The 10,026-nt window shown below is 38.3% G+C and overlaps 1 non-coding gene across 1 annotated transcript; it reads left to right on the forward strand.

Annotated features, from left to right (window-relative positions):
• The first annotated feature begins 9,387 nt into the window (after positions 1-9,387).
• Positions 9,388-9,459, forward strand: TRNAE-UUC (transfer RNA glutamic acid (anticodon UUC)). Its single transcript has one exon. It is a non-coding gene; the product is annotated as a tRNA-Glu (tRNA).
• The last annotated feature ends 567 nt before the right edge of the window (positions 9,460-10,026 follow it).

Consider the following 10,026-nt stretch of genomic DNA (forward strand, 5'->3'; position numbering starts at 1 on the left):
CTTCCCAATCACCACAGCTTTTGAGGAAGGCCCAAGCCCGTTCTCACCTCCTCTAATACCCTCTCAGTTGTAATGAATGCTTTTCTCTCCTCACAACAGTAGGAAGATATATATAATCTTATATATATATACATATACACACATATATATAATCTTGTTTTATATATATATATATATATATATATATATATATATATATATATATATATAGAGAGAGAGAGAGAGAGAGAGAGAGAAATTACCTTATACATAATAGGATATTATATACATCTTATTTTATACCTATAACTTTGCTATAACTTTTACTAATTATTTTGATTTGAGAAACTATGGAAGAGACTTATTCTGCCATTGGAACCATGAAAAGAAAAAAAAAAGGTCCCTTCTGGGAGATTACTAACTAAAAGGAAGATGTTAAAATATGTTCTCAGAGAGCCTAAGCACCTATGCTTTGTTCTTCCTCTACTCTCAACAAGAATCAGTTTAGAACATGGAAATTGCCTATGTTCTCCACCTTCAGAGTGTGAAGCTCCCAAAGGAGATGCAGGCGGGTGGGAGTAGGGAGCTTGCTGGGGCTCGTGCCTTGGTGACCCTGGCACATCCAGGCTGGCCCTCCTAGATGGTCTGGCCCAGATCCTCACTTTCTAACTGAGGACACTGAGGCCCACTGAGTCCTGTGAGAAGGACTGTGCAGAGTCTGAGGGCTAGAGCTCACTGTGCCCAGATGGCAAACCTGGGCCAGGCTGTTTCCACTTTATCATATCAACATGTATTTTGCCCCCACAAAAACGTTGCTTTGAAACAGGTAAATAGGTTTCCGAAGCTCTTCCTAAATCCCCAATAAATAGAAAGATAGACTTAAACATGAGCGTGTCAATAAATACATTATGAAAATAGTCTAAAAACCTCAATTCAAAGATAAGAATTGTCAGACTGGAGAAATAAAGCAAGGCTGACCTCTACTCTTTTCTACAGGAAAGACATTTAAATACAAAGATGAAGAGCATTTAAAAGTTAAAGGATGAAAAACTAGATAGCCTGCAAATTCATTAGAATTTCCTATGATTACATAGGAAAGATGAAATGGCTACATTCATATTAGATGATGTAGACTGCACACCAAGTAGTACTACCAGAGATAAAGACTAAGAGTCCATAACAATAAAAGACCCGATTTAAGAAGACATAATAGAAAACAATTCCATTTACAATAGCATCAAAAAGAATAAAAATACTGAGAAACTTAACCAAAGAGGTCCCCCGTCCTACATACCCGTCCTGTGCATCTCTTTCCGTGGCTGTTTCTGATTATATTCTTTTGTAATAAACTTATAATCTAGCTTAAAAAAAAACAAAAGAAAGATTAGAAGGACATGTTCCTGGGACATCAGCAAGAGGGAACACTCTGGTTCCAGTTGACCAGAAAGTCTCTGGCTCTGTGCCATGGACACCATATTTTCTTCTTATTGGAATCTAAGAAGACTCTTGTACGGGTACATCGTGTGTGCATGCCCATGCTTTGCAAGGCGGTCAAGGATCTGGGGGAGTTACAAGTGAGTTGAGCTTCATGTAGCAGAATGGGTCACCATCACAACTTCCCAAGGCCAATCTTTCTTTTTTTAATATATTTAAAGTGCCAAAAAATAAAAGCAAGCTAGTTTTACTTGTTTTTTTCATTTACTTGTTTTTATTTGCTTTTTACAAAAAAAAAAAAAGAAAGAAAAGAAAAGGACCTCTAGCAAAAGTTGCCTCCCAAACTATAAGCAGTTCTTCAGGAAGTTCTTAGGTAAGGAAATAAATATGCTGGCCACAAGAACCCTCCCATTTCAGTGCATTCCAGTCATTGCCCTGGATCCTTATGGTTGCCCTCTGCACTGGACTGTGACAATGCTTCTTTAATTGTCCTATCTTTCTCTGGCCTTTCCTGCCATCCAAACCAGTGGCAGGGGCTGGCAGGGAGAAGTGGGGGTTTCCCTTAGCTTGAGAAGTACTGGACTTGATAGATTTTAGTTCATCTTCGCCTCCCCAAACTGGCTCAAGGCCGCCTCCTTTCCAGCTTCCTGTCTGCTGCCTCCTGCAGCATCTCTGTCCTGGTCAGGCCACTTTCTTCACTTGCTCAAGGCTTCTCCCTCTGACCCTCTTTTTTTTTTGTTTGTTTGTTTTTTTTCTTGCTTGTTTCTGTCCTCTTCTTTTTTTTTTTTTTTTTTAAATATTATTTTATTAGTTGGAGGCCAATCACTTTACAACATTTCAGTGGGTTTTGTCATACATTGACATGAATCAGCCATATAGTTACACGTATTCCCCATCCCGATCCCCCCTCCCACCTCCCTCCCCACCCGACTCCTCAGGGTCCTCCCAGTGCACCAGGCCCGAGCACCTGACTCATGCATCCCACCTGGGCTGGTGGTCCGTTTCACCATAGATAATATACATGCTGTTCTTTCAAAACATCCCACCCTCACTTTCTCCCCCAGAGTTCAAAAGTCTGTTCTGTACTTCTGTGTCTCTTTTTCTGTTTTGCATATAGGGTTATCGCCACCATCTATTTAAATTCCGTATATATGTGTTAGTATACTGTAATGTTCTTTATCTTTCTGGCTTACTTCACTCTGTATAATGGGCTCCAGTTTCATCCATCTCATTAGAACTGATTCAAATGAATTCTTTTTAACGGCTGAGTAATATTCCATGGTGTATATGTACCACAGCTTCCTTATCCATTCATCTGCTGATGGGCATCTAGGTTGCTTCCATGTCCTGGCTATTATAAACAGGGCTGCAATGAACATTGGGGTGCACATGTCTCTTTCAGATCTGGATTCCTCAGTGTGTATGCCCAGAAGTGGTATTGCTGGGTCATATGGCAGTTCTATTTCCAGTTTTTTAAGAAATCTCCAGCAAGCATCACCCTCAATGGTGAAAAATTGAAAGCATTTCCTCTGAAATCAGGAACAAGACAAGGATGCCCACTCTCACCACTACTATTCAACATAGTGTTGGAAGTTTTGGCCACAGCAATCAGAGCAGAAAAAGACGTAAAAGGAATCCAGATAGGAAAAGAAGAAGTGAAACTCTCGCTGTTTGCAGATGACATGATCCTCTACGTAGAAAACCCTAAAGACTCTACCAGAAAATTACTAGAGCTAATTAATGAATATAGTAAAGTTGCAGGATATAAAATTAACACACAGAAATCCCTTGCATTCCTATACACTAACAATGAAAAAACAGAAAGAGAAATTAAGGAAACAACACCATTCACCATTGCAACAAAAAGAATAAAATACTTAGGAGTATATCTACCTAAAGAAACAAAAGACCTATACATAGAAAACTATAAAACACTGATGAAAGAAATCAAAGAGGACACAAACAGTTGGAGAAACATACCGTGTTCATGGATTGGAAGAATCAATATTGTCAAAATGGCTATTCTACCCAAAGCAATCTATAGATTCAATGCAATCCCTATCAAGCTACCTCTGACCCTCTTTCATGCCACCACAATCATCTGGCAACTCCAGAGGACAGGGATCACATGGGAATTTTCAGCATGGTGCGGGAACAGGATAGGGTGGGGTACGGGGGTGAGTTGAATGTGTGATTTGATGCTACAGTAAGTTAAATAAATTTCTCCTCAAAGCAGCTTCAGCATCCCAACTTTCATATTTCCAAAGCGCCCATGTAGTCTTGCACAACCCTGAGACTGAGAGCCTCTTTAAATTCGGTGTCTTAAGCACCTCCGTTGCCTTACCACACTTAGTTCCAGCCTTGTTGGTCTCTTCTTTTTTATGAGAGACCTCAGTCAAGTTAGGCCACCTGTTCCATCTTTTTAAGGTGGTCGATATAAGCCCCTAGAGCTAACTTCCCCTCCCCAAGTAAAGAGCCATGGAACTCCACCCCTCTCTGTTGTAAGGCAGTTACTAGCCATCTTGGAACAGCTGAAACCAAAAGTATAGGCTTCGGGTACAGAACCTAAAGACAGTGTGAGTGAGGCGAGCTTTTGCCTCTGGTCATCTTTTTTTGCGAATTCATGTAATTTGTAGCTTCTGTTGCTATGGAAAGAAAACACCACTTCCATGACAACTGTAGCAACTTAAGGTGCACAGCTTGTCTAAGACCATGAAGCTTCAAAAATACTGAAACGTGAAGGGATTTCATGCCCCCCCGCCCCCACCACCTTTTACTTTTTTTAATTTATTTTTTCCCCGCCACCTTTTAAAACATCAACCAAATGTTTTTCTCTCCAGAAAAGTCACCAGAATATTCTCTACTATCTCTGTGTTACCTGTCATGAAAAACCAGAGGACCTTAACAGGGAATATTCAAGGGTTGAATTCAAAGGAAACTTTAGTAAACCTTCAATTTTCAAAAGGTTGGTAAGCGTCAAAAAACAAATAAATGGAGATTTACCGTGTACCTGTTCTGCACCAGATGTGTGTAGATTTTTTCACATACATTTAACATGAGTGTGGTTCAACTTCTTTTTTACAGAAAAGAGAAGCAGGCCCAGGAAAGATAAATAACTAGTCCAAAGAGACAGAGCTAAATTTCAAACCCAGAGTGGACTGTCTCCACCCCATCTCAGTTCAGTTTAGTCGCTCAGTCGTGTCCAACTCTTTGCGACCCCATGAACCTCAGCACGCCAGGCCTCCCTGTCCATCACCAATTCCCGAAGTTTACCCAAACCCATGTACATTGAGTCGGTGATGCCACTCAACCATCTCATCCTCTGTTGTCCCCTTCTCCTCCTGCCCTCAACCTTTCCCAGCATCAGGGTCTTTTCCAATGAGTCAGTTCTTCCCATCAGGGGGCCAACGTATTGGAGTTTCGGCTTCAACATCAGTCCTTCCAATGAACACCCAGGACTGATCTCCTTTAGGATGGACTGGTTGGATCTCCTTGCAGTCCAAGGGAATCTCAAGAATCTTCTCCAACACCACAGTTCAAAAGCATCAATTCTTCTGTGCTCAGCTTTCTTTAGAGTCCAACTCTTACATCCGTACATGACTACTGGAAAAATCATAACCTTGACTAGACAGACCTTTGTTGACAAAATAATGTCTCTGCTTTTCAAAATACTGTCTAGGTTGGTCATAACTTTCCTTCCAAAGAGTAAGCGTGTTTTTAATTTCATGCCTGCAGTCACCATCTGCAGTGATTTTGGGGCCCAGAAAAATAAAGTCAGCCACTGTTTTCACTGTTTCCCAATCTATTTGCCATGAAGTGACGGGACCAGATGCCATGATCTTAGTTTTCTGAATGTTGAGCCTTAAACCATTTTTTTCACTCTCCTCTTTCACTTTCATCAAGAGGCTCTTTAGTTCTTCTTCACTTTCTGCCATGAGGGTGGTGTTATCTGCATACCTGAGGTTATTGATATTTCTCCTGGCAATCTTGAATCCAGCCTGTGCTTCCTCCAGCCCAGCATTTCTCATGATGTACTCTGCATATAAGTTAAATAAGCAGGGTGACAATATACAGCCTTGACAGACTCCTTTTCCTATTTGGAATCAGTCTGTTGTTTCGTGTCCAGTTCTAACTGTTGCTTCCTGACGTGCATACAGGTTTCTCAAGAGGTAAGTCAGGTGGTCTAGTATTCCCGCCGCTTGAAGAATTTTCCAGAGTTTATTGTGATCCACACAGTCAAAGGCTTTGGCATAGTCAATAAAGCAGAAATAGATGCTTTTTTTGAAACTCTTTTGCTTTTTCGAAGATCCAGTGGATGTTGGCAATTTGATCTCTGGTTCCTCTTCCTTTTCTAAATTCAGCTTGAACATCTGGAAGTTCATGGTTCATGTATTGCTGAAGCCTGACTTGGAGAATTTTAAGGATCACTTTACTAGCATGTGAGATGAGTGCAATTGTGCAGTAGTTTGAGCATTCTTTTATTGGACCATAAAAACGAATGAAGTACTAACTGATGATACAAAACTTGAAACCATTAAACTAAGCTTGAAACCATTAAACTAAGTGAAATAAGGTGCTCACAAAATAAAATATATTGTATAACTCCACTTGTATGAGATACTTAGAGTAGTCAAATTTATATAGACAGAAAGTAGAATGAATGGTGGGCAGGTTGCCAGAGGTTAGAAAAAAGAGGAAACAGGAAATTGTAGATTATGGGCTTAAATTTTGCAAGATTTAGGGAGTTCTACAGATTAGTTCAGCTGGTAAAGAATCTGCCTGCAACGTGGGAGACCTAGGTTCAAACCCTGGGTTGGGAAGATGGCCTGGAAAAGGGAAAGGCCTCCGACTCTAGTATTCTGGCCTAGAGAATTCCATGGACTATATAATCCATGGGATCACAAAGATTCAGACACGACTGAACAACTTTCACCAGAGATTGGTTACACAACAATAAGAATGCACTTTTACATTAGTGAACTGTACACTTAAAATGGTTAAAGTGATTATGTTATGTGTATTTAACCACAATAAATATAGATTCCACTTACAATGAACTGTCTAGACTAGGCAAACCAATATGGACAGAAAATAGATTAGTGGTGCCAGGATCTGGGGGAAGGGACAATGGGGAATAACTGTTAATAGGTAAGGGGTTTCTTTGGGAGTGGACGAAAATGTTCTAGAATTACATAATGGTGGTATTTGTACAACCTTGTGAATACTCTGAAAAACCATTAAAGTGTACTCTTCTAAAGGGTATATTTTAGAATAAGTAAATTATATATCAATTAAAAATTTGCTACAATAAAATAGAAGTCTAGAAGTGGGAGCTGGTGTGTATGGCAGACATGAAAGTGAGAAGAGGGTAGGAAGTTGGTAATTATGCCCAGCTACAAAGATACCCTATTTTGCTTGCACACAGCCATGAACCACAGTTGACTTGTACCAAAAGTGGGCTTCATTCATCTGGAGATCAAATATTTGAGCAAAATATATACACATTCTTACGATTACTTTAAACATGACACAAAATCACTATTAAACACAGTTGATAGTATTTGTAACGGTTAACTAGAGGATGCAAAATAATTATAATATAAATATATGCTAGTACTCTATTTGAAATCACCTGAAGGTAATTATATACTCTAACCCCATGTCTTTCAAACAAGACCCACTTCATTCTCATTATTCTGTTGGATAATAAAAATCTCTGTGGACTACTAATGGGAAGCTAGGCTAAATTAACAATAAGCATCATTTAATTAAGCTATTTGGGAAAATCTGGTTGCTACCGGATTACTTAAAACTGCATCAAAGGCCTTGATTTATAGCAATTTATAGCACAAGTTCCTGGCTCCCTCATGGGGCAAAGAATGGCCACAAATTTTTTATAATTAAAAATAATGAAAAAGAATGAGGAGGTTCTTGGAAACTGAACTGAGCCTTCAACTCTACAAGGAGCCTTTCCTTGGGACTCACAGCACACTGGAGTGGATATTCTTCACAGTGTGCCTAATTCTTCCCCAAAGGTGTGCTGTCTACACTAAATTCAGCAGGTGAGCTTCTTCTCGGGTTTGTCTTGCAAACTTGCCTTTCTTTCTTTCTTTTTTTGTGGAAAGTGATTATTTTACTAGCTCTGAAGAAAATGACCAAGGGGAATGTATATGGAGCCAAGCCAAAGCATTGCTAGAGACAACTATCAAATTGAAGTAGACCATTGAATAGAATAAATAGGGAGAACAAGGCATAAATAGAATCATAGGATACAGTAAAAGTGACACCACAGATTATGGGAAAGGATAGATTATTAGGTAGATGATGCTGGGAAAATTGTCTCATTATGGGCAGAAAAATCAAACTAGGTTCCCATCTAACAACCTCTATGAAAGGTAATCTCAGATTGTTTCAAGAATAATTATTTTAAAAAGTGATTAAATAAAAAAGATATTATAAAAATTTTTATCTTGGAGAACAGAAGGATTTCTTAAATAAGACTCGTAAAACCAAAGATATGAGGTGAAAATTAATTGATTATATTAAAATTAATGATTTCTGTTTAATGAAAGACAACATGGACAAAATTAAAGACAGATAATAGAATGACAGAAAATATTTGCAATATTTAGAACCAACAAAGACTAATATTTTAAAAGCATTACAAAAAAGACAGGAAGTTTAATAGAAAATGGGCAAAGGATAAAGGAACAGGGCATTTTTAAAAGAAGAAACTCTAAAAGTGTATGTAGAAGACGGTCCTACTAATTGATTAATGCAAATTAAAATATCTATGTGATATTACCTGTTGGCCTAGAAAATCAGAAAGCTAAAGATTACCAAGTGTTGACAAAACTAAGAAATTTTGAAATCTTCATGTTTTGCTGTGGGAATACAGAACAGGGCCAACCATTTGGAGAGCAGTCAAGTATTACTCAGTTAAATTAAGTATACACAATGGTCCAACAATTTTCCTTTTTTTTTCATTTATTTTTATTAGTTGGAGGCTAATTACTTTACAATATTGTAGTGGTTTTTGCCATACATTGACATTGGAACACATGTAAATTCATAGCAATTTTCCTTTTATAGATAGGTTTTTTGTATTTATATGGTATATGTATATATGTGTGCATACATATGTATATAAAATCTCAACTTGTGCACACATAGCAGCATTATTCATAACAGTCAGTCTAAATCTAAATGTCTATCAACAAATGAATGAACTTTTTAAATGCACTTTATCCATACAATGTAATATTATTTAGCCATAAAATGAAGTACTGATTCCTGCTACAATGTGGATGAACCTTGAAAACATTATGCTAAATGAAATAAGCCAGACACAAAAAGACAAATGTTGCATGATTCTATTTAAATGAGATATCTAACACAGGCAAATCAACAGAGACAGAGAACAGACCTATGGACACAGGGACTTATGGAAAGAGAGGGTAGGATGTATGGAGAAAGCAACATGGAAACTTACATTACCATATATAAAATAGATAGCCAATGGGAATTTGCTCTTTGACTCAGGGAACTCAAACTTGGGCTCTGTAACAACTTAGAGAGGTGGGATGGGGACGGAGGTGGGAGGGAGTTTCAAGGGGGAGGGGACATACGTATACCTATGGCTGATTCATGTTGATGTTTGGCAGAAACCAACACAATATTGTAAAGCAATTATCCTTCAACTCAAAAGTAAATAAATAAAATGCACTTTAGAAAAGAAAGAAAGTAAGTTAATGGTTGCCAAGTGCCAGGAGTAGGGGGAGATAGAACTTGACAGACAATGGCTATGGAATTTTGGGGTGATGAAAATGTTGTAAACTTAGGTTTTAGTGATGGTTACACAACTTTGTAAGTATACTAAAACCATGGAATTGTACAAATTCACATGGGAGAATTTGTGATATGTGAATTATATTACAATAAATCTGTTATTTTAAAAAGGAATGCATAGGGAATTCCCTGGCAGTCCAGTGGTTAGGACATGGCACTTTCACTGCCAGGGCCTGGGTTTGATCCCTGGTCAGGGAACTAAGATTCTGTCAACCTCATGATGTGGCAAAAAATTATTTTTAATTAAAAAAGTAAAAGAGGAATGAATGAATCCTTGACATAGATAAATAAAAATGTAAGCAGGGCTTTGCATAGACTTGTGATGAGAATGTGTCCAGCATAGTGTTATTAATTCAACCTTTTACTCTGGTTGTACCTGCTTCTTTTTTTTTCTAACTGCTAATATTCCTACATACTGCAAAATATTTTAAACATATTATGTTCTCCTTTAACTTACTCCAGCTCACTGTGTCCCAGGTCCTTAGCTCCTATTCATGTGCTGTAGCCAGGTTGGGCCTTGGTGTGAACCACACTGCAAATTCTGTAGGCCAATCAGAATCCCCTGCAGATAGAGGATATGGTAGGCAACTTATGATTCCCACTTCCAAGTATTCATGACCTGTGCAATCCTCTGCCCTGTAAGTGTGGGCTGGATATAGTACCTTGTTTCTCACAGAACATGGAAAAGTGATGGAATGACACTTCATTGACTAGGTTACAAAAGACTATGGCTTGTGAATTTCATCTTGCTAGCTCTCTGTTTTT

The sequence above is a fragment of the Muntiacus reevesi genome, chromosome X (genome assembly GCF_963930625.1).
Source record: "Muntiacus reevesi chromosome X, mMunRee1.1, whole genome shotgun sequence".
In the NCBI taxonomy this organism is placed as follows: Eukaryota; Metazoa; Chordata; class Mammalia; order Artiodactyla; family Cervidae; genus Muntiacus; species Muntiacus reevesi.